A 26,077-nucleotide genomic window follows, 5' to 3' on the forward strand; every position below is an offset into this window, starting at 1 on the left:
TAATTTACTTAATATTATGTTTCAAAATGAAATTTAATAACTTGAATTTGAACTTGTTCAAATTTACCTGACTATCAATGTCAAATGTTTGATTCAATAGATCATATATCATGACAATTTGATCTATTGCAAATGTGTCCTATCCATGTGCATTTGAGTCATCTTCAAGATCATAAACACAAAAATACCCACAATTTTGGCATAAGTGAGGTTGAACTCAATTCCCAGAAGACTCAACCACATCACCCTGTGCTAGAGGCCTAGTGTGATATATAATACTTTGAGTCAATGAGCTAATGGAATCTAAGGTCTCTACCTCAACACCCTCCTTTAAAATAGAAGGGATAGTGATATGTGCAATATTTGGTTTACCTAGGGGTCTTGGTGCCAAATTTTGAGTACGTTGTGCCCCTACTCTATCCTGTGCGAAGCCCCCACCTCTACCCTAGAACTCAGACCCTATGTCAATAATTAGGGATTTCATTGAGAATGAATTCGCAATAGAGTTTCCTAAAAAAGTATTGCAGGACCTCATTATTATTGCATGGAGGATATTTAAAAACCATCCACCACTCCAAAAAATTGTTCCTTATCCCTTGGTGATGGCACCAATGGATAGGTAACCTTCTAGAAGAACCTTGTAGGGGTTGATTGGTTCTTGGGTCAATAAATAGTGCATAAAAATCAGATTTCAATTTTTTTTTGTTCACTTGTGATCATCAACATAAAGCTGAATGTGAAGACTATGGGTCGTTGGAATCCTCAAAATGGCCCACACGGCTCTTTTTTATTTACAAAAATCAAATATCTGCTAAATCAGATTTTGGATTATATCAGATATCTGATTTTAATGTATAAATTTGTGGTCCCAAATTTTTTTTCCCTTTGCCGCCTTTTTTTTTTATTGTTCCCACATTAATGGCAATGATAGAAATCCGATATCCGATTTTATTACACATATTTTAGAGAGAGATTATGAGAGAGAGAGAGAGGGGAGATGGAGAGATTAGGGGAGAGGGGAGAGAGAGAGAGAGAGAGAGAACATAAGGGGTCGTATGTTGTCCTTAGGGGTCATATGGCGTCCCATGACCCCTTAGGATACCATATGACCCATAATGACACAATTTAGTGTCTTAATGGGGCGTATGGTGTCCTAAGGGGTTGTACAACACAATATGACCCCTTTGGACACCATAGGAGCCATAACGACCAAATATGGTTTCTTAAGGGGTCATATAGTGTCCTAAGGGGTCGTAGGACACAATATGACCCCTATGGACATCATATGACTCATAATGACCCAATATGGTATCATAAGGGGTCGTATGTTGTCACCAGGGGTCATATGGTGTCCCATGACCCCTTAGGACACAATATGACCCATAACGACACAATTGGGTGTCTTAAGGGGTCATATGGTGTCCTAAGGGGTTGTAGGACACAATACGACCCCTATGGACACCATATAACTCATAACAACCCAATATGGCGTCATAAGGAGTTGTCTATTGTCCTTAGGGGTCATATGGTGTCCCATGACCCCTTAGGACATAATATGACCCCTTAAGACACAATATGACCCATAACAACAAAATTTGGTTTCTCAAGGGGTCATATGGTGTCCTAAGGGGTTGTAGGACATAATATGCCCCTATGGATACCATATGACTCATAATGACCCAATATGGTGTCATAAGGGGTCGTATGTTATCTTTAGGGGTGATATGGTATCCCATGACCCTTTAGGACACCATATGACCCATAACAACAAAATTTTGTGTCTTAAGGGGTCATATGGTGTCCTAAGGGGTTGTATGACACAATATGACCCCTTCGGACATCATAGATCCCATAACAACCCAATATGGTGTCTTAAAGGGTCATATGGTGTCATAGTAGTTGTAAGACACAATATGACCCCTACGGACACCATATGACTCATAAAAACCCAATATGGTGTCATAAGGGGTCGTATGTTGTCCCCAAGGGTTATATGGTGCCCCATGACCCATTAGGACATAATATAAACCATAATGACACAATTTGGTGTTTTAAGTAGTCATATGGTGTCCTAAGGGGTTGTAGGATGAAATATGACCCCTTAGGACACCATATGACTCATAACGACCCAATTTGGTGTTGTAAGGGGTTGTATATTGTCCTTAGGGGTCATATGGTGTCCCATGACCTCTTAGAACACAATATGACCCATAAAAACATAATTTGGTCTCTTAAGGGGTCATATGGTATCCTAAGGGGATGTAGGACACAATATGACCCTTATGGAGACCATATGACTCATAACAACCCAATATTGTGTCATAAGGGCTTGTATGTTGTCCTTAGGGGTCATATGGTGCCCCATGACCCCTTAGGACACCATATGACCCATAAAAACATAATTTAGTGTCTTAAGGGGTCATAGGGTATCGTAAGGGGTCGTGGGACACAATATGACCCCTTAGGAAACCATATGACCCATAACGACCCAATATGGTGTCTTAAGGGGTCATGTGGTGTCTTAAGGGGTTGGAGGACACAATATGACCCCTTAGGATACCATAGGCCCCATAATGACCCAATATAGTGTCATAAGTGGTCATATGTTGACCTTAGGGGTCATATGGTGTCCCATAACCCTTTAGGACACAATATGACCCATAATAACTAATTTTGGTGTCTTAAGGGGTGATATGGTGTCCTAAGGTGTCATAGGACACAATATGACCCCTATGGACACCATATTACTCATAACAACCCAATATGGTGTCATAAGGTCTTGTATGTTGTCCTTAGGGGTCATATGGTGTCCCATGACCCCTTAGGACACAATATGACCCATAACAACATAGTTTGGTATCTTAAGGGGTCATATGGTGTCCTACGGGGTCATAGGACACAATATGACCCCTTAGGACATCATAGGAGTCATAACGACCCCATTTGGTGTCTTAAGGGGTCATATAGTGTCCTAAGGCATCATAGGACATAATATGACCCCTTAGGACACCATATGACCCCTAACTACACCATATGGTGTCATAAGGTGTCATATGACCCATAAAGACACCGTATGGAGTCGTAAATAGGCATATTGTGTATTAAGGGGTCATATGGTATCTTAAAGGGGTCATATGACACCATATGACCCCTTAGAATAAAATATGACCCATAATGACACAATTTGGTGTTTTAAGGGGTTATATGGTGTCCTAAGGGGTTTTAGGACACAATATGACCCCTTAGAACACCATAGGACCCATAATCTATCTCTCCCTCTCCCCTAATCTCTCTATCTCTCTCCCTTCCCTCTCCCCATCTCTCTCCCCCCTTCACCCTCAACATCTCTCTATCTCTCTCTCTCTATCTCTCTATATCCTCCCTGTATCTCTCCCCTAATCTCTCTTTCTATCTCTCTCCCTTTCCCCCTCTCTCTCCCCTCTCTTTCTCCTCCCTCCCTCTCCCTCCTCTCTCTCTCTCTCTCTCTCTCTCTCTCTCTCTCTCTCTCTCTCTCTCTCTCTTCCTTCTCCCTCCCCCCTCCCCCCCTTCTCTCTCTCTCTCTCTCTCTCTCTCTCTCTCTCTCTCTCTCTCTCTCTCTCTCTCTCTCTCTCTCTCTCTCTCTCTCTCTCTCTCTCTCTCTCTCTCTCTCTCTCTCTCTCGGTCTCCCTAATATCATATACTAATTTTTTTATAAATTAATATATTAATAAATAATATATTAATTATGTGGAAATTTAGTTAGTGAATTTACTTATTAAAATCGGATATCTGATTGTATCGGATATCCAATTGTACCGGATATCCGATTTTTATTGTACAAATTTCAAATTTCAAATTTTGGCTTGGGAATGCTTTGGGATTTGGCTTGGAAGTGCCAAGCCTAGAAAGTCAACTGAAAAAAACATGGTTTTTAGTATTCCTTGATTTTCCAGACTTTACACTAGTGGCTAGGGACTTTTTTTGTTGCCAAAATTTATAAAACGAAAAGGGTTTTTTAAGGATGTTCTCAGCATTCCAAGAATATAAGGCTTGTTTTATTTTGACTTTAATAAATAATTATTATTTACTTTCTAATTGAATTCTGACAATAGTCCTAATTGAAAAACACTCATAACTTTCAAACAATATAACATTTTATGAATCTGAAACATGCATCACATCCTATGCTTCTTCTAATATAGGGAAAAATTAAAAAAATTAAATTACGTAAGGTTTTGACCAAGTTAAGGTGGTCAGACGTAAGATTTTGTGAATTTCTGAAAATTTGTAGTAAAAAATTCATAAATAATTATTTACTTTATAAAAAAATATGTGTCACATCCGGACATAAGTCTAATACTTAAATTATTTATATTATTAAAAAATATTATGATTTAATTTTGATTAGGGTGGTCAGACATATGTCTACTTCTTATCTTTTTTTTGAAATTTTAGTACCACAAGCATCCTTTCAAATGAATGGGATCTTTCAGGCAAAGAGATAAATGTCTTTGTTCAAAAGGGGTACTTAAAATGAATGTGCCTATTTTGTTGGGTTCATTTGAAGGTCTCGTCAGCCTAATTTTTTATTAATAAAAAATGAGCTTGAGTGAATAGCCCCTTCATATGAACTCTTTGATATAGGGTACTTAAAAAAAAAGGTATAATTGTTGAAAATGATAGTTACATTTCCATTTTCAATAGTAATGAAGTAGAGCCAAACCCACATACGAACATTGCACCAAAAATAGCTTCATCAACTACAACTTCATCTCAATCACATCTACACTAGGTTGGTGAACCAAGTTTCTATGTTTCATGCAATCTCATTCATTTAGCTCAATTCAAATTTCATCCAAGTTTCTCTGTGTATCTTTTATTGTCTATTCACGAGTTTTCTCTTTGTATCTTTCATTGTCCATTCATGAGTGTTCTTCATGTGAACTTTTCCTTGAATTGTGAGAGTTAATAGGGATAAACGGTAAAAATTGTCATAAAAACTCTTGATAATGTTTTCTCCTCTAAAAACTAATATTTTCAACTCAACTTGCTACCTATTGGCAAATAAAAATTTAACCCTAGGAGACCTCAATATTTATTATGAGTATAGGGAATTTGTGGAGGTTTTATTTATCACCAACACTAATAGGTATTGAAAATGTCTGTAAAGTAGTTTCCTCACAAGATTTAAACTCCAACTGAGTTATTGAGCTAGTAAGCCATACTTTATTTAAACGTTTGCTAAACTAATATACTGGTAAGCACTGTACCTCAATGGAGCCTATAGTGTAATAAGATTCAATATCATCTTTTTTAGAGACACGACTCTATAAATGTGGTCCTGATAGTTCAACAATATACTAAGAAATGCAATGGAAAACACTTTAAACCAAAATATCAGAAGTAGGCATTAAAATGAAGTAATAAGCATTAATGCAAGGTTATGGGTGAGAAAGAAGTAATTATAAGTAGAGAAAGTATGATGTAAGAAGATGACAATTCCATGATGCAACAATTTCACTGTAGTCTACCCTAGGGAACTGTCAATAGCCTTTGGCTACAAGCCTTGCCTTATGTTTTTGCGCATCACCATTTATATTCAAATTTGTTTTGTAAAATCATTTCACTATCATCACATATTTTCCCTATAGAATACTCGTCATTTCACTATCATCACATATTTTCCCTATAGAATACTCCCTAACTCTCATGTTTGACTATTTCTATAGCATATATTTTCTCATCTATTCCATTTATGAGAATTTCTTCTTTCATTGGTTCTTAAAACTTAATTGGATCATCTACGTTTGAATATAAGGCAAAACAAGAAGTCATCATTGCACTATTTTCATCTTCATTTTTCTCATTAATCTCTCTTAAACTTCTTATTTTAGTCTTCTTAAGCTTTCTAATGTGTATTTTGACATGTCACATGAACTCATGGAATGTGAACTTTATGGTCCAACACCAAGAGTCCCAATTGAAGATGGTATTTGTTGCACATTGATGGATTATTTTCTTGAGTGCATGGAGCTATCCTTATTCTCTATGATAGTATCAGTTGGCCACTTTATTAACCTTGAATGGGTGTAGAAGGAGTCACATATGGAGGAGTACATAGTATAATAAAATATTCCTTTTCCTCTTGTGGTAAGTTGGCAGCAATTTTGATTGTTTTATCCAAACTTGCATCCCATGCTTCATCTTCTATGGATTGCACACCTCTAGTTATTATGACTCTTTTGATTATTGGATTATATCTTTTTTTTCATTTGATTCATCACTATAACCTATAAATACTCATTTTTCTCCTTTATTATCTAGCTTTCTTCTTTATTCATCTAGGACTTATGCATATGCCACACATCTAAATACTCTCATATGAGAAATACTATGTTTTGTTTCACTTCATGTTTCTTCCAAAATCATATTGGTGACACTTTTGATGAAACATCTCTTCATTATACATGTCGTACATGCTACAACTTCAACCCAATACTCATTTTTGAAGTGTGTTTCTTTCAACATGTTCCTTGACATTTCCATGTTTGTCTTAATTTTCGTGTTAGCTACACCATTTTGTTTAAGGGTATAGGGTAAAAGAACAAACCCATGTCACACTGTTATAAAGGAACCAGCCAACACAACTAAAATTGTTAAACTTCGATCACATAAAAGTGACCTTTCTAAATTGAATTTTGAAATGATGTAAACTGATGAAATGTAGGAATATTAATGAAATTTATGTCTTTTATTTTTTAATTTCTTTTTGGAAACAAATTGAATTTCTTTTCTATAAATTGAAAGACAGAGTTTTCAATGTTGAAAAATGATGAAAATTCAGGGGTTCTAGTCAGCGTTACCAAAAAAATGAAAACAGACTTTATGGTTTTTTTTTTCAAATAGAGAACATATTTATGTAGTGTTAAAAAATAAAAATATTTTTTATGTATATTTTTTTTCGTTATAATATTTTGAAGTCCAACATAGATAAATTTGATAGTTTTCATTTGGCGTCACCTTTTCACTACTAAATTTATCATTAACCGAAAAAAAAATACCCTTTTTCAGAAGATTCTCTCATTTAGTGAAAAATATTTTTAAAATTTTTTTTAATATCATTTAATTTTGTTTTTTAATTTCTAATTAGCCTCTTTTTTAACTTTAAAAAGATACTCGCAATGTTTAATTAATAAAAAATATTAAAAATAATCAAAATACTAAAAAAATTATATGACTAGTTTCATGATTTCGAGCTCTAGAAAAGGGTATTTTTTTATTTTTGTAAAAAAAAATTGTCCAACAAAAAATAGGGCAGTAGTTCAAATTTATTGAAATATGCAGAGTTTTGGTGATATTTTGCTGCCACATCACATGACACCTCAGTTGGTTCGGTGTGATTGGTCCCCCACCCGACCAAGGGACAAAAAGTGTTTTTTGTGGTTTTATTGTTTTATTTATAAATTCAATCAACTATATTATCAGGGTTAATTTGAAGGCCATTTGGATGTATTTTTGTTGACAACTTTTAAAAGGATTTTTTTATTCAATTTATTATTTTTTATGTTGATTTTAATTTATTAATATTAATAATATTTCAGTATTTATATTACATGTGTAATTTGATATAAAAATATTAAATTGCATAAAAGTGACAACATTGAGTTTTTACCCATTTTTTCTTTCAAATAATGTTAGAAAATTTGTCTACATGTCTGTTTGTTTTTCCTTTCTAGTTTAATTAGGCTCACATCTTTATTTCATTTTGGCATTAATTAACTTGTTTGAAGTCTCACGTGCCTTTGGAATTCTTTGTGTTTAGATAGAATCCTAAAGATGATAACAAAAGTATCTAAACTCCCCTCATCTTCCATTGGGCATTGGGTGTAAGAGAAATTGTTATCATCTTCTTTTTAGGTAGAAAGACTTGCCCTCCCAAGAAGCCCATAACATCGGGTGAGAGGGGAACAACCCAAGCGGTACTTCTTCAACCCACTATATAAATTAATACATCAGACAAAATCCATGACAACTTGGTAAAGTTGGCCTATTTGATGGTTCCCTTAGTATCCACACTTGTGTGAGATGTGTAAAAATCCTCTTAATGAGGACTGAGATAGACTCTTAAAAGTGGATCACCGTTGCATTGATAGGAACCAAGGACTGCTGAAGTTATCCCACTATACACCTTAGAGTAGTAGCCCACCCTTTTTTGACTGAACCTAATGATAATTTCAGTGTAAGGGGATAGCTGGTTTTTTCCCCAAGATACTCACCATAAGGCTATCATGAGATGAGGTAGAAATCCTCGGCTTAGCATAAGCTACTTGTAGATTTATGGGGAGAGGGTGATAGCGTCATCTATCTAGTTCCAGAGGCCCCTAGCTATCCTCTCATGAAAAAGGAAAAATTAGTGAATACACCCCTCAAGGTGTCCCTAAACTTGAGCTGACGCAGATTCCAGGTTGTAGGTTGAAGTTACCACCATGAGAACATTGACCTTAGGATAAGAAAGTGTTTGATAAGTTTTATATTGTTTTTAGATCCATGGAAATTGGGCTAAATTTGGCCTATGAACATACACATTAATGTTAATTTTTATACTATCACTAGTTGTAACAACCATTGTGTCTTCTTGTATGTGTATGTACATATATGTGTGTGTATGAGTGTACATGTATGTCTGTATATATAGATGTCAGTGTATGTATGTATGTATATATGTGGGGATCTATGTATGTATGTGTGTATGTGTATCAATATGTATGTATATGTGTCTACATGTATGTATGTGTCTTTGTATACACACATAAACAAACCTACACACATATACACATACATACATACATACATATACACACACATACACACATACACCCATGCACACATACACATACACATGCATGCATAAATACATACCCACATGTGCACACACATATGTGCACATACACACATACACACACATGCACACAAATACATTCATATACTCACATACATATACATGTACATACGTACACACATACATACATGCACATACACATGCACACACATGTACATCTATCTATGCATGTCTATGTGTGTGTATGTGTATTTGTATGTATGTGCACATGAGTCAGGGTGTGGGTGTGGGTGTGGGTGTAAGTGTATGTGTCTATGTCTTTGTATGAGAATGGGGATTTATTTTTTTATGTGTAGTGTATTGATTATAATTTTTTATGGTTTATATGTAAGGGTAATGAGAAAATGATTTTTTTTTTAATTATTTAATAGGTATATGTCCATATTTTTCTAATAGTTTCATAGTGTCAGTTTTCAAATTTTGCTAGGTTTAATTTTTTTCAGCATTTTCTAATGTTTTAATTCTAAAAAAATTCAAAAAATTAATAGACTATAGAGTTAAAAAATTATAACAACAAATATATTAATTTTTAAAATTACAAATACAAATTAGAAGGAAAAAAAATGAACCTACCTAGAAAAAAGGGGGCTAGAAATAAGCTCCTTGTGAGTCCGGCTAAACTTCCAAAGCTCCTTAAGGTGCAAATGAGTGTTGATAGAGTTTGGTTGAACTCTGTCTAGCCGGACTCCTAACACCACTTCAATGCTACATAGGTGCCACAAGGCACCACACAGCCCAGGGGTAGTCCGACCGAACTACCCTCAATTGGCCCAAAGTGTGACACAACCCAATGCTTTTACCCTATACCTTGTAGTAAATTTTTTGTGGATGCCATGGTCCTTGGAAAATATTATAAGGTCATTTAAAATGTATTCACCACCTCTATCCATTCTAAATACTCTAATTTAATACCCACATTACTTCTCACAAGAACCTTGAACTGATAAAAGTAATCAAACACTTCATGTTTATGTTTTAGAAGGTAGGTTGATAACTTTATGTGGAATCATCAATTAATGTCAAGATGTAGTAAGTTCCACTAATTTAAGGTATTTGTATTGGTCCATAAAAATATGAGTGAACAATCTCCAATGGCTTGTTTGCACGTATAGACCTTCCTATTCCCTTTAGGGTCTCTTTAGGGTTGCACATCTTTAGGGTTGCATATTATCCTTTTATAAGGATTGTATTGTACTTTTTTATATTCATTTCCTCTTTGAATGATAAACTTTTTCTTCAGAGCCATTATTGTTTTTTTGTCTCCAATCTTCTCTTGTGACAGGTATTTTTCTTGCAGGTTCTCTTTGGATCTTGGAAGTTGTATTTTCTCAACTTGTTCATGGTATCAGAGCCTACATCTACTGCTACTTCGTTCTTGATTTTTCAGAAGATTTTTTGGAGCCAAGGGTTTCATTTTTTTTCAGAGTTTTCCTTTGGATCTAGGGCAGCTCTTTGTTTTTGGGCATTTTGGGCTAAAACGGACCTCACAGTTGAGCTCTGGCAATTTTTGTTTTTGATATTAACCCTTCTAGGGCACGTTTTTTGAGATTTTTTTTCTTTTTTTGGGCAGTTTAACGACTTGCCTAGGTCGGAACCCTCACTACCGACCACAAGCAGTCTCTTAACCATCGGGGCCAGCCTTTTGATTACCGTGCCTTCCCAGGCAGTTACCAAATAGGTGGTCTCCAAACCATTGGTTTGTAACCTGCCAGCTAGCAACAATTCCACCGCCCAGAGCACCATCGCCTAGTTGCCCGAAGCACAACCGTCAGTGCTTTGAGCACCTCCGCCACCACCACCCAGCCTGAGAGCCACCTATGCCCAGTGACCTCCTCTTGCTCCTCTTTGAAAGCCTTTTGACAAGGGGGAGGTTTTTTGAAAAATCTTATATATCACGCAAAAGCTATTTTTGAGCTATATTCAAATCTGGAGGTGAGATTTGCTGATTTTTTCATTTTGGACCTTCTTTTTGCCATCAAAGTTAGAGCTCTTTTCTGCACTCTGGGAGCCATAACTTGGGCAAAAAAACTCTATTTTTGGCAAACGAATAGGCGTCAGAAAGGTCTTGGAGAGCCCTCTTCATATTTGGGTTTCATTTTTCTTGAAATTTTACTAGGTACACAAGATATTTTTTGAAGCTTTTTTTTGCTCTTGCCTTTCTTTCTGGCTCTTAGATTGTACTGGGGTTTGGTTTTTCATCTTGTGGGGGTTGTTATTTTACTACTTTCTATAATTTACTTCATAGAATCAGAACACCTAAAACTCAAAAAATAAAAATAAAACCCTTCTGCATGCTCTGTCTAGTCTGAAAGATCACTTAATTAAAAAAAAAATCAAGAGCAGGTACATTTACACATGGAAGATTCTTTAGTTGAGCTTCTTACATCCTAGAACTATCACCTCAAGAAAGATCGTATGATGAGGCTTCTGAGATCATGAAGGTTGTCATCTTGCTTGGATGCGGATCAGCCTCAGTTGCAACATCCTTTTGAGATTCTTTAGCATAGGAATAAGATGGATGAGGCTATGGGTGTCATCTCATTAGATGTTTCAGATAGCTTTCTTTTTCACCTTGATGGTTTTCTCACTGGTGAGGCTATGTGGTCCAAATTTGATACTCTTTGGTACCATCAATGAGTTCAGAGGATTATAGATAAAGGCAAAGCTCTCTTCCTTGTTACCTGAGTCCTTTCCTCACATTGATGACTTTTTGAAAAAGTTTTAAACCACTAGGTCTATCCTTCACAGTTGTAAAAATAAGACACACACAAAGTGCATCTACGCAATTCTTTCTAAGCTTTGAGGTCCCTATCAGATATTTTCTTCTACATTTTATTCTACTATGGATGACTTGGGTACATGCTTCATCATGCCTACTTTTGATATGTTCTATGATCGTTTGACTTGTGAGTAGACTCACCTATCTTAGTTGGACACTCTCACAAGATGAAAGAACAAAGCATCGGTTGCTAAGACATCTAAAGAGAACATGAAGCAAAAACCAAAGCCTAAGAAGGATTCAGCTAACATCTAGTGAGAGTTCCTCCAATCCACCACCTAAGTCTAATTATGAACAAAAGTCCTATCCCAAATAGGAGAAATATTTTAAGTCTGGTGAGTCTTCTTCCAAGACTAAGAAGAAATTAGATGAACTTTGTAGTTTGTGGCAAGGAAGGACATCTAGTTTCCTGGTGTTGGAAATGATTAGAGACTTTGGAGGAATCCATGTAGAAACATCATATTTCTTCTCATCAGCCTCCCTCTTCCTCTTCGACATGGAAATGACATGCTCTTTGTGCATGAGTTGTTACTTCTGCATCCACCTGGATTATTGATTCAGGGGCTTCTCACCACAGGACACACTCTCAGCATCTTGTTACCTCACTTTCTCATAGTGATACTTTACAAATTGTAGTTGGTGACTCAGTACAACTTTCAGTTTTAGGTTCAGGTAATGTTTCATTAACAAGTGGTTGTATTCTGGATGTTCTTTTGGTTCCTGACATTTTGACAAACCTCCTCTCTATTTATCAAATTTGTCATTCTGGCTCTAGTAAAACAATTGAGTTCTCACAACATGATGTGGTTATTATAGATATCCATGATCCTGATTTGATTATGGCTACTGGTAGTGTTGATCTCGATTCTCAGTTATACAGGTTTGATGGCTTTGAGAGTCCAGATGGTTTAGGTGTTTCTCTTGTAGCATATGTAGATTCAGTGAGAATACTTTGGCATGAACATTTTGGCCATGCAAATTATAGATTCTTATATCAAATGAGCATATAGACACTTGTTATTGGGCTCCCTCAGATATCCTCTACTAATGGTTTATGTCAAGGTTGTGCACTTGGCAAGCATCACCAGGATTATTTTCCTACAGGTAGAGCCACACATGCTAAGGCACCCTTGGATTTGGTACACAGTAATCTTATGTCATTTCCAACTCCATCTTTTTTAGGGTCCAAGTATGTGCTCAGATTCATTAATGACTTCTCCAAATGTACATGGGTGTACTTTCTTAAGTATAAATCTAATGTCTTTGATTGATTTTGAGTCTTTAAGACATTTGTAGAGAAGAAGTTTGGTCTTTCTATCAGGATAATACACATAGATAATGGGAGAGAATATGTGAATTATGATTTTAAAGATTTTTGCATAGAGCATTGTTTGTAGCATCAATTATTAGTTCCTCACACTCCTCAGCAAAATGGTGTTGCTAAGAGAAAGAACAAAACACTACAGGAGATGGCCAATTGTATGTTTCAGTCATGTTCTATACAACCTTCTTTTTGGGCAGAGGTAGTTAATTATGACACTTATATTCAGAATCAAATGGCTCATAAGGCATTGCACTAGATGACTCCTGAGGAGGCTTGGTCCCATGTCAAGCCTAATGTTTCATCATTCTGAGTATTTTCTACTGAGGCTTGGGTATTTATTTTAGATGCTCAAAGGAAAGCCATGGAGAGGAAGAGTCAACTACTCTTTGTTGGCTACTATGAGGATGTTAACATGTACAGGTTGTTTGATCTTGATTCTTGAGAGGTCTAGTTTAGGCGGGATGTCCAGTTTGATGAGCACCTTCCTCAAATGGATTATCCATCAAAATGCTTCTCCCTTACTTCCTCCTCCTCCCTCTTCATCTTTTGACGAATCCTTATTCTTTAAGGATGATGCAGATGATGGTACACCATCTCCACCACCACCACGACCACCAAGCTCAGCCTTTGCCTGAGTGGGCCCACTTTATAGTCGATATTGTTGGTTCTATGGCAGGTGAACCTTCAGACACTCATCGTACTCATTCACAAACATTTGGTTCTAGTCTTTTGATTCATGTCATTTCGAATGATCATCATAAGTTTTTAGAGGCGACAGGTCACCAAGAGTGGGATAGGGCCATAGATGAGGAGTATTCTTCTTTGATGAAGAATCATACTTGGGATCTTTTTACTCTTCAGAAAGGAAGAAATTTGTTTTGGTGCAAGTGGGTGTATCGTACAAAGTATGTTGCAGATGGTTCTATTAAGAAGTATAAGGCTCATCTTGTTGTGAAGTGGTTTTCTTAGGTGGAAGGTATTGATTACTCTGAGACTTTTTCTCCTATCGCCAAAATGAATTCTATTCTCTTTGTACTTTCACTTGTAGCTTCATAGGGATGGAATTTTTAGATGGATTTGAAGAGTGGCTTCTTGCATGGAGACCTTCATGAGGAGATCTATATGGAGTAGTCTTAGGGATTTGTGCAGGATTTCTCTTTGGTTTGCAGACTTCAACGTTCATTATATGGTCTCAAACCGGCTCCTCAGACTTGGTATGAGAAGATGGAATCTTTCTTGCTCTCCACACTCTTCACATGTTTTCATTCCGATCTGATAGTATATATTCTGCATTAGGGGGATGATATAGTTATCCTTGTGCTATATGTTTATGATCTTATCATTACCGGTAGCTCATCCTCCTTGATTTACGATATTCATAGAGCTTTGATGGAGTAGTTTGAGATGACAAATCTTGGCCTTCTATACTATTTTTCGGGCCTATAGTTCATTCAATCTTCCAATGGGATTTCCATACTTTAGCAGAAGTATGCTCATGATATGCTTCATAGATTTAACATGCTTTCTTGCAAGCCTGCACCCACACCATTTGAGTCAGGTGTTGTTTTGTCTGCCACTTGTTCTACACCTTCTATGGATCCTACCTTATATAGGCAGTTGGTTGGCAGTTTGTTGTACCTAACACATACTCACCTAGATCTTTCCTTTGCAGTTGGTCTTGTCTGTAGGTTCTCCCATGATCCCGATGAGAGCCATTCTCAAGCTGCCAAATGTATTTTGAGGTACATTTAGGTAACTACACAGTTTTGCATTCACTATACTTTAGGATCCCCTCAAATTGTTGGCTTCACTAACTCAGATTGGTCTGGTGATTCTTATGATCGGAAGTCTAATTTTGGTTATTTTTTTTCCTCGATTCTGGTCTTATCACATGGTCTTGCAAGAAGAAGTATGCTAACGCATTATTATCTATAGAGGCTGAGTACCGAGGAGCGGTTTTATCTAATCAGGATGTTTTATGGCTTTGATAGTTGATGGCTGAGTTTGGGCTCCCTCCTTATAGTCCCACTATTCTTTGGTGTGATAATCAGAGTGTCATTCACATTTCTTGAAAACCAGTGGAGCACTAGAGGACTAAACACATTGAGCTTCACATGCACTTCATCAGATAGTTGATTCAGGATGGCTTTCTCATCTTGGAGTACATTCCTATAAAGGAGCAAGTTGCTGACATCTTCACTAAACCTTTTGCATCTCCGCACCACCTTCAGTTGTGCTCTATGCTTGGGGTGAAGGAAGTTGTCCTTAGGGGGTCTCATTAAGACCTTCCTTCCTTTATGTTTTTTTTAACATTCTTTTCCATCTCTTTTTGGTGTAGATCTTTTTCCCACATGGTTTTCTCTATTTCTCTGATTCATCTAGAGATTTGATTATGATTAGGTACCTCAGTAGGAATTGTTGCTAGGACCCAAATTTGCCTTCATCATGTAGTTTCATTTTTTTCTTCATGCATTTAGTGTTTTTAGCTACTCCCTAAGTTCATCTTAAGGGGGGGTGGTAGAGTTATCTTGTATTAGATAATAATTGTTTATTTAATTACTAGTCTATTATACTCTACGCTTAAGCTAAACTTAGGCATTTAATAATATGGTGGGTATTTAATAATTATTCTAATTATTAAATACTCTTTATCCCTTTAGGGTTTCTTTAGGGTTGCACATCTTTAGGGTTGCATATTCTCCTTTTATAGGGATTGTATTCTACTTTTTATTTTCATTCCCTCTCAAAATGATAATCTTTTTCTTCAGAGCCATTATTGTGTTTTTGTCTCCAATATTCTATTGTGACAGGTATATTGCTTGCAAGTGCTCTTAGGATAACTGAAGTTGTAGTTTCTCAACTTTTTCAGGTTACATAAGCAATTTTCATCTATAATTTCTACATTAAAGATTATTTGGGCAATTGTTGTAGTTTTCTCTTCTTCCTCTCGTGAGTTTGTTGAAGGGTGTTCTTGAGCAAATTCTACGTTCAAATTTAAGAAATCAACATTGAATTATCAACACCTGGAGCTGAATAAGAATAGTTTTTCATATTTGGGGTGATACCTTGGGTGTGTTCCTTTCCCATAGGCTCTATTGTAAATTACCTTTAGGATAGTTTTATGGCATGTATGCATCAATATATAGGAAACACCATGCCTTTGAATCATCTATAAAATTATTTTTGTCCTACTACAACTTCTTTTATATTGTCGAGAGATACTATTTTTGTCCTACTACAACCTAATTAAAGGATTTCCTTTGGTTGTTCATTCTTGAGCAACTTTGATATTGATTCTACTAATAAGGGGGTCTTTTGCTTAGAAAATTTTTGATACTAAGGCTTTAGGGGAATTGTTTGTTTCCATTTGATATTTGATAATTTCATTTGAAAAGGTCCACACCAAATTATTCATGTCACTTATCCTAACAACCAATGTGGGAGACATTGTGGCATTATTTAACTGGGCATTCAAATACATGTACATAAATTGAAGTAGCACAGAAGTGTTCAAAACAACCTCACTTTGGAGTTGTTCTAAAATCTTAGGAAATATTTTCATGGGAAGTCTCAGTGGAAGCTTTTTAGCTTCAATTAGCAAATTATCTACTCTTACTGTTATCTCATATATTTATGGAACAATCGTACCTCCTAGAGATTGAATTGTTATGGCTATATTAGGATTGAAAGCCCTTAGGAAGAAAGATAAAGCCATAACAAGAGATGGGTGTGCTTGTAGAGGAATTATTTCCCATGTTTTATAAAATAGGTGTTAAAATCTATCACAGCTTCCTATGGAGCTCTTTTCATAGTTATCAGTTGTTGCAATGGATACAAATAATCTCCTTTCTATGAGAAATAGTCAAAGAAACATGTCCCAAGAGCATCCCAATATATAATGGAATTTGGGGGTAGAGACTTGTACCAATCTTGCGCCTTTCCTCAGAAAGAAGCGACGAATAATCTTAGAGAATAAATTTGTTCCATAACATTTTACACTCTACAACAACTAGCTACATTGTCTAGATGATCCACTGGTTTTTTTTAAATCTTCCACATTGAATTTAGATAGAGCCTTTAATATTGAAGCAGGGATGGGGTCCCATTGGTTTGGAGATGTAAGGGAAATCAAAGGGCTCCATTGTCCTAGGGGATAAAATTCTTTGGTGTCTAGAAGGAAATTTGTGGTAATATTTATATTTGAGTTGTGACTTCTAGATAGCTACCTTGTCTTGGGTTACAAATATCAAAGGAGGTAATAATAGAATTAGGTCTTATGAAGTTTTAGATCTAGTAATAGGCATATGACTCATACACCTACTTAGAATTCAAGGTTTTGTCAAAGAAAATTTGATTCCACAGGGTGTATCAAAAAAATAACTATTAATCCTGAAGTTCACACTCTTGGAAATAGCCTTATGGGAAGTTTAGTGAATAGGGCACTTAGTGCACTTCACTAAATAACCTCTAGGATTTTAGAAGTCAACTCTTCACTAAGTCCCCATTGGCCAAAAATACTAATTCAACTATGATGGGATACATTTGGAAAGATTATTTATTTAATATTCTTAAGGTTCCCTTTCCAAAATCAGCACATTCTATTTTTAGTGTGCTCGACTTTCCAAAAATAGTAAATTAGAACTTTTGGATAAGACTAGACAATAATATCTTTTTGGTTGATTTAATCAAATTAACAATAGTGATTTATCATCAAAGATATTATTATGAATTTTCTACTTATGTAATGGTGTGGGTTCTTGGAAAGTCTTATTTGAGCAACATTTAAAATTCCATTGCCCATTTGATATTTGTTGGCAAAAGACAAGTTTCATTGGGAGTTTGATTTTGGCACTCATTTTGGTTGGAATTTGATTTGAAAGTGAATTCATATATGCATGGAGTTGGCCCTGTTTGAATTCATTCTATCTTATCATTTTAGTAGGGGTTGTTCTTCTTCTTCAGAGGTTGAGAAACCATTGAATGATTGATCTTCCAAGATGATAAACCAAGGGGATAGAGGCTTGCAAGCAGTGTGTTTACAAGTATCAAGGGTCAATCACATTCAGGGGTTATAGTTGTGCTTCAAAGAAACTTATGTGTTTTGTTTTGATACGGGTTGTAATAGATAGTGTGTTGTAGTTTCTTAGTTAATTTTCAGATCTATATTTTTGGTAATAATAGTGTATATTGTTGTTCTTGGCTAAATTATCTATCTCCATCTCCATCTTCACATCTCCATCTCTTTCCCTATCAATCTCTCTTTTCATATGTTCCTCTATCTTTATATATATTCCTCTATACATGATTAATCTACTTCTCTATCTCTTCCTCTATCACCCTCATGAAGTATCTTTCCCTTTCTCTACTTTTATTTCTTTATTTACTCCATCTTTATATTTTTTTTTCTCTCTCCCCACATCCTTCTCTATAGTTCCTTTATATATCTCTATATCTTCCGCTTTTTCTCTCCCCCTCTCTATCTATCCCTATCAATAATCTCTATCTCTCTTTCTCACTCTCTTGCACTATCTATATATCTCTATCTATCGATATTTCTCTTCCTTTATATCTCTCTATCTCTTCCTTTTTTTATCTCTCTCTTTACCCCTCTCTATCCATTTTTCTCCATCTCTTCATATATTTATCTTTGTCTTTACCTCTCTCTTTCTCTATATCTATTCACCTCCCTCTCCCTTTATCTTCATTTTTTATCTCTATCTTCCTTTCTCCTTTTCAATATCTAGATATGTCTACCGCTTTCTATCCATCCTTGTCCTTTAGTTTTTCTCCCTCTCACTTAATACTCCTTAATATCTATATCTCTGTTTATGTCCTTGTCCTTTAGTTCTTTTCCCTCTCTTTATTTCTTCATCTCTCTTCACCCTTATATCTCTCCGTATTTGAAAATTAGTATATATGGTCCCCTAAGGGGTTATATCATGTCCTAAGGGGTGAGACCCCTTAGGACACAATATGACCCCTAACGACACCATATGGTCTCCTAAGGGGTCATATCATGTCATAAGTGGTCATAAAACACCATATGACCCCTTAAGACACAATAAGACCCCTAATGACACCATATGGTGTCGTAAGGGGTCATAAGACACCAAATGACCCTCTAGGACACCATACAACCCCTAATGACACAATGTGGCATCCTAAAGGGTCATATGGTGTCCTAAGGGGTCATAGGACACCATATGACCCATTAGGACACCATATGACCCATAGCACCATATAGTGTCCCAAGGGGTCATATGGTGTCTTAAGAGGTCAAAGAACGTCATAGACCAATTAGGACACAATACGACCCATGATGACACCTAAGGGGTCATATAGTGCCATAAGGGGTCATAGGACACCATATGACCCCTTATAACACCATAGATCCCTTACGACACCATATGGTGTCCTAAGGGGTCATATAACACCATATGACCCCTTATAACACAAGAAGACCCATAACGACACGATATGGTGTCCTTAAGGGTCATATAGTGTCAGGACACACCATATGACCCCTTAGGATACAATATGACCCCTAACGATACCTAAGGGGTCATATGGTGTCCTAAGGGGTTATATGATGTCCTAAGAACCTTTAGGACATAATATGACCCCATAGCACACCATACAACTCTTAATGACACAATATGGTGTCCTAAGGGGTCGTAGGACACCATATGCCCCGCTAGGACACAATATGACCCCTAACAACACCTAAGGGGTCATAGTGTGTCTTAAGGGGTCATAGGACATCATATGACCCCTAATGACACTATATGGTGTCTTAAGGGCTCATATTGTGTCCTAAGGGTTCATAGGAGACCATATGACTTGTAACAACACAAAATAACACCTAATGATACCTAAGGGGTCATATGGTGTTCTAAGGGGTCATAGGACACCATATGACCCCTTAAGATACCATACGATGCATATTGATACTATATGGTGTCCTAAGGGGTCATAAGACACCATATGACACCTTAGGAGACCATATGACCCATAACAACATAATATGGTATCCTAGAGGGTCATAGAACACCATATGACCCCTTAAAACACCATATGACCCATAACAATGCCATCTAGTGTCTTAAAGGGTCATAAGACACATTATTACCCCTTAGGACATAATATGACCCCTAATGATGTCATATAGTGTCCCAATGGGTCATAGGACACCATATAACCCCTTAGGACACCATACGACATCATACTACCCTTTATGACACCATATGGTGTGCTAAGGAGTCATATGGTATCCTAAGTGGTCATATAACACCATATGACCCCTTAGAAAACAAGAAGACCCATAACAACACGATATGGTGTCCTAAGGGGTCATATGGTGTCATGATACACCATATGACCCCATAGGAAACAATATGACCCCTAACAATACCTAAGGGGTCATATGGTGACCTAAAGGGTTATATGATGTCCTAGGAACCTTTAGGACACAATGTGACCCCTTAACACACCATACAACCCCTAATGACACCATATGGTGTCTTAAGGGGTCGTCGAGAACCATATAACCCATAAGGACAGAATATGACCCCTAACAACACCTAAGGGGTCATATCGTATCCTAAGGGGTCATATAACACCATATGACCCCTTATAACACAAGAAGACCCATAAGAACATGATATGGTGTCCTAAGGGCTCATATGGTGTCAGGAGACACCATATGACCCCTTAGGACACAATATGACCCCTAACGATACCAAAGGGGTCATATGGTGTCCTAAGGGGTTATATGATGTCCTAGGAACATTTAGGACATAATATGGCCCCTTAGCACACCATACAACCGCCAATGACACCATATGGTGTCCTAAGGGGTCGTAGGACATCATATGACCCGTTAGGACACAATATGACCCCTAACAACACCTAAGGGGTCATAGTGTTTCGTAAGGGGTCATAGGACACCATATGACCCCTAACGACACTATATGGTGTCCTAAGGGGTCATATTGTGTCCTAAGGGGTCATAGGACACCATATGACCCCTAACAACATAAAATGACACCTAACGATACCTAAGGGTCATATGGTGTTCTAAGGGGTCATAGGACACCATTTGACCCCTTAGCAAACCATATGACCCATAATGACACCATATGGTGTCCTAAGGAGTCATATGGTGTCCTAAGGGGTCATAAAACATCATATGACCCCTTAGGACACCATACAATGCATAATGACACTATAGGGTGTCCTAAGGGGTCATAGGACACCATATGACTTTTGGCATTATGTGAACCAGTAGTATGAAGATATGATGACATTGTATGTTGTCATTGATGTCAATATGCTGAAGAGTGAATCGATATATTGAAGTTTGTAATTGGCAAGAGAACCTGTATGATTGTGAACCGGTATATGTCATTTGCAAAGTGGTATGATTGTGAACTGGTATATCCGCTAAAGTGAAGCGGTATGATGGTGAACCAGTATGTTGGTATGGGAACTGATATATGAAAGCTTTGTATGACTACCGGTTGGTTGTCTCAACTTCAGGGTTTCTGGTTGATGTGTTCCAAGCCTATGTGACTCAACCAATGACATTATGTGATGAGTTAGCATTGTAACGAAGAATAGATCATGTTGCCACGTTAGCCTTGTGCGCGTGAAGGATCTTGCATAAAGGAGATTACTCCTATCTACCTCAGGAATGTGCAAAGTCTGTAAACGATGATGGGTTATCAGCCGCCATGCAAACAATGGAGAACGAATGATGGTGAACATCTTGAGATTGGTTCAAGACTATTGCATTTAATGCAATATGCTCAACGGTTAGGATTGAACCATTTGAATTGTCCAAACCTAAATGTTTAGCGTTTAGGGTTTTGCTACCGACCTATTTGTTTCCTATAAGGTTGATGTTGTGTTTCTTTTTTATGTTGTTGGCAAATGTTATGTGTGTGTATCCAAGTAAAGAGATACGTGATTCTTGCCAGACCAAAGGAGTGAAGTGACACCTGCAGAGTGTGAGTGCAGAAGGAGAAAAGGAACTAAAGAAGATCTATTTTGGCATTGAGTGTTGTTACCATATCATTGTAGTACCTGTTGATCTTTAATCACTTCAATAGTTGGAAATCCCTTAACAGGGTAGCCTTAACTGGCTTGCTGTAAATCCTTTAACAGGGTGACTCAAAACCATTGAGTTCTAGAAATCCTCTAACAAGGTAACCTTCAACAGGGTTCAACCCTTAACCAGGTATTCTAGCCATCCCTTAACCGGGTGATCCCTAGCAGGATCGGTTCCTAACAAAACCTTTTGTAATAAGTCTTTAACCGGACTAGGCTCCTAATAGAGTGGACTTCTAAAAATTTCAAAAATAGCTTGTGGGTATTCATCCCCACCGTGGTTTTTCCCAGTTGGGTTTCCATGTGAAAAAACTGTGTGTCATGTGTGGTGTTTTTCATGTGATGGTTTAAGTGATTTGTGTCTGAAGGAAAATCATGTTGAACTAGTTGTTATTATATTTATGTTGATAGATTACCTGTTCATGCATAAGGGTGAAATGGAAGTATGGTATTAGGTTGAGTGAAAAGATAAGTGATTAACCGGTTAATGCTTGTCATAGTCATTCTTAGCTTTATCGGTCGTACTCTATTTCAGACCGGTGCTACTATTTTCTAGTCATTTGCAGTGTTAACTGTCTAACCGGTTTGAGGGAAGTGTTTCTGCCTGTACTAATTCACCCCCCTCTCAGTACCGGTTTGGTACTAACTATTCATCATTGAGTTATCAATGACCCCTTAGAGGACCATACAACCCATAACAACATAATATGGTGTCTTAGAGGGTTATAGAACACCATATGACCCCTTAGAACACCATGCGACCTATAACGACACCATATGGTGTCTTAAGGGGTCATAGGAAACCATTTGATCCCTTAACACACCATATGACTCCTAATGACACTATATGGTGTCCTAAGGAGTCATATGGTATCCTAAGGGGTCATAGAACACCATATGACCCCTTAGGACACCATACAATGCATAATGACACTATATGGTTTCCTAAGGGGTCATAGGACACCATATAACCCCTTAGAGGACTGTACAACCCATAACAACATAATATGGTGTCTTAGAGGGTAATAGAACACCATATGACCCCTTAGAACACCATACAACCCATAACGACACCATGTGGTGTCTTAAGGGGTCATAAGACACAATATTACCCCTTAGGACATAATATGACCCCTAAAAATGTCATATAGTGTCCTAAGGGGTCATAGGACACCATATGACCCCTCAGTACACCATACGACCCCTTCTGACACCATACCACCCTTTACGACACCATATGGTTTCCTAAGGGGTCATATGGTATCCTAACGGGTCATATAACACCATATGACTCCTTAGAACACAAGAAGACCCATAACCACATGATATGGTGTCCTAAGGGGTCATATGGTGTCATGAGACACCATATGTCTCCTTAGGACACAATATGACCCCTAACGATACCTAAGGGGTCATATGGTGTGCTAAGGGGTTATATGATGTCCTAGGAACCTTTAGAACAGAATATGACCCCTTAGCACACCATACAACCCCTAACGACACCATATAGTGTCCTAAGGGGTTGTAGGACACCATACAACCTATTAGTACATAATATAACCCGTAACAACACCTAAGGGGTCATATTATGTCCTAAGGGGTCATAGGACACCATATGACCCCTTAGCACTCCATACAACCCCTAACGACACCATATGGTGTCCTAAGAGATCATATAGTGTCCTAAGGGGTCATATAACACCATATGACCCCTTAGGACACCATACAACGCATAATAACACCATATAGTATCCTAAGGGGTCATATAGTGTCCTACGGGGTCATAGGACACTATATGACTCCTCAGGAGACCATACGACCCATAACAACATAATATGATGTCCTAGAGGGTCATAGAACACCATATGACCCCTTAGAACACCATATGACCCATAACCAAACCATGTGGTGTCCTAAGGGGTTATAAGACATAATTTGACCCCTTAGGACATAATATGACCCCTAATGACATTATCTAGTGTCCTAAGGAGTCATACAAAACCATATGACCCCATAGAGCACAATATGACCCCTTAGAACACCATACGACCCTTTACGACACCATATGGTGTCCTAAGGTGTCAAATGGTATCCTAATGGGTCATATAAAACCATATGATCCCTTAGAATACCATATGACCCCTTAGAACACCATATGACCCCTTAGAACACAAGAAGACCCATAACGGCATGATATGGTGTCCTAAGGGGTCATATGGTGTCATGAGACACCATATTACCCCTTAGGACACAATATGACCCCTTAGAACACCATACAATACCAAACAACACCATATGGTGTCCTAAGGGGTCGTAGGACACTATATGACCCGTTAGGACACAATATGACCCCTAACAACACCTAAGGGGTCATAGAACACCATATGACCCCTTAGGAAACCATACAATGCATAATGAAACCATATGGTTTCCTAAGGGGTCATAGGACACCATATGACCCCTTAGGAGACCATACGACCCATAACAACATAAAAATGATGTCCTAAGGGGTCAGAGAATACCATATGACCCCTTCAAACATCATACGACCCATAACAACACCATGTGGTGTCCTAAGGGGTCATAAGACATAATATGAACCCTTAGGGCATAATATGACCCCTAACAACATCATATAGTGTCCTAAGGGATCATAGGACACCGTATGACCCCTTAGGACATAAAATAAACCATAATGACACCTAAGGGGTCATAGGACACCATACGACACATAACAACACCAAATGGTATCCTAAGGGGTCATATGGTGTCATAGGACACCATACGATCCATAACACCATATAGTCTCCAAGCATATGGTGTCCTAAGGGGTCATACAACACCATATGACCCATTAGGACACAATAAGACCCCTGATGACACCTAATGGGTCATATAGTGTCCTAAGGGTTCATAGGACACCATATGACCCCTTAGGACACCATAAGACTCCTTGTGACACCATATGGTGTCCCAACGTATCGTATGGTATCCTAAGGGGTCATATAATATCCTAAGGGGTCATATGGTGTCCTAAGGGGTTATAGAACACCATATGACCCCTAAGGACACCATAGAACCCATAACGACACCATAGGATGTCCTAAGGGGTCATATTGTGTCCTAAAGGGTCATGGGACACCATATGACCTCTTAGGACATAATATGAGCCCTTACAAAACTTAATGGATCATATGGTATATAAGGGGTCATACGATGTCTTGTGACCCCTTAGGACACAATATGACCCCTTAGCACACCATACAACCCCCAACGACACCATATGACCTGTTCGGACACAATATGATCCCTAATAGTACCTAAGGGGTCATATGGTGTCCTAAGGGGTCATAGGGTACCATATGACCCCTTAACACACCATACGACCCCTAATGACACAATATGGTGTCCTAAAGGCTCATAGAACACCATATGACCCCTTAGGACACCATAAGACTTATAAAAACATCATATGGTGTCCTAAGGTGTCATATGGTGTCCTAAAGGTTCATGAGACACCATATGACCCTTTAGGACACCATATTCTCTCTCACATTTTTTCTTTTCCTCAATTACCCTTGATCACCTCTCTCCTCCTATGGGTTTATAGATACTTCCCTCTCCCCCTCTACCCAACCCCTAATTACTCTCTATGTGTCTCTTCACCTTTGTCCCCATCTCTCTTCTCTATTTGTTGATACTTTCCCCTCTCCCCCTCTCCTCCTACCCCCTAATAATCTCAAACTCTCCCTCTCATTCTCTCTTCACACCAAACACCCCCTCCCTCTCTCTCTTCGCCTTCCACCTAATTACCTATAGCTCTCTCTCGCTCACTCTCTCTTCCCCCCAATTAATCTCTCCTTCTCACCTCTCTCCCCCTCTACTTTTTGTGATACTTCCCTACGCCTATCCTTGTCCCCTTTGAATTTTGGTGCTAGAGATGAGAAGGAAATGCAGAGAGACTAGTCTAGATCTTAGGGAAGAGAGA

This window comes from Cryptomeria japonica, chromosome 1 (assembly GCF_030272615.1).
Source record: "Cryptomeria japonica chromosome 1, Sugi_1.0, whole genome shotgun sequence".
NCBI lineage: Eukaryota > Viridiplantae > Streptophyta > Pinopsida > Cupressales > Cupressaceae > Cryptomeria > Cryptomeria japonica.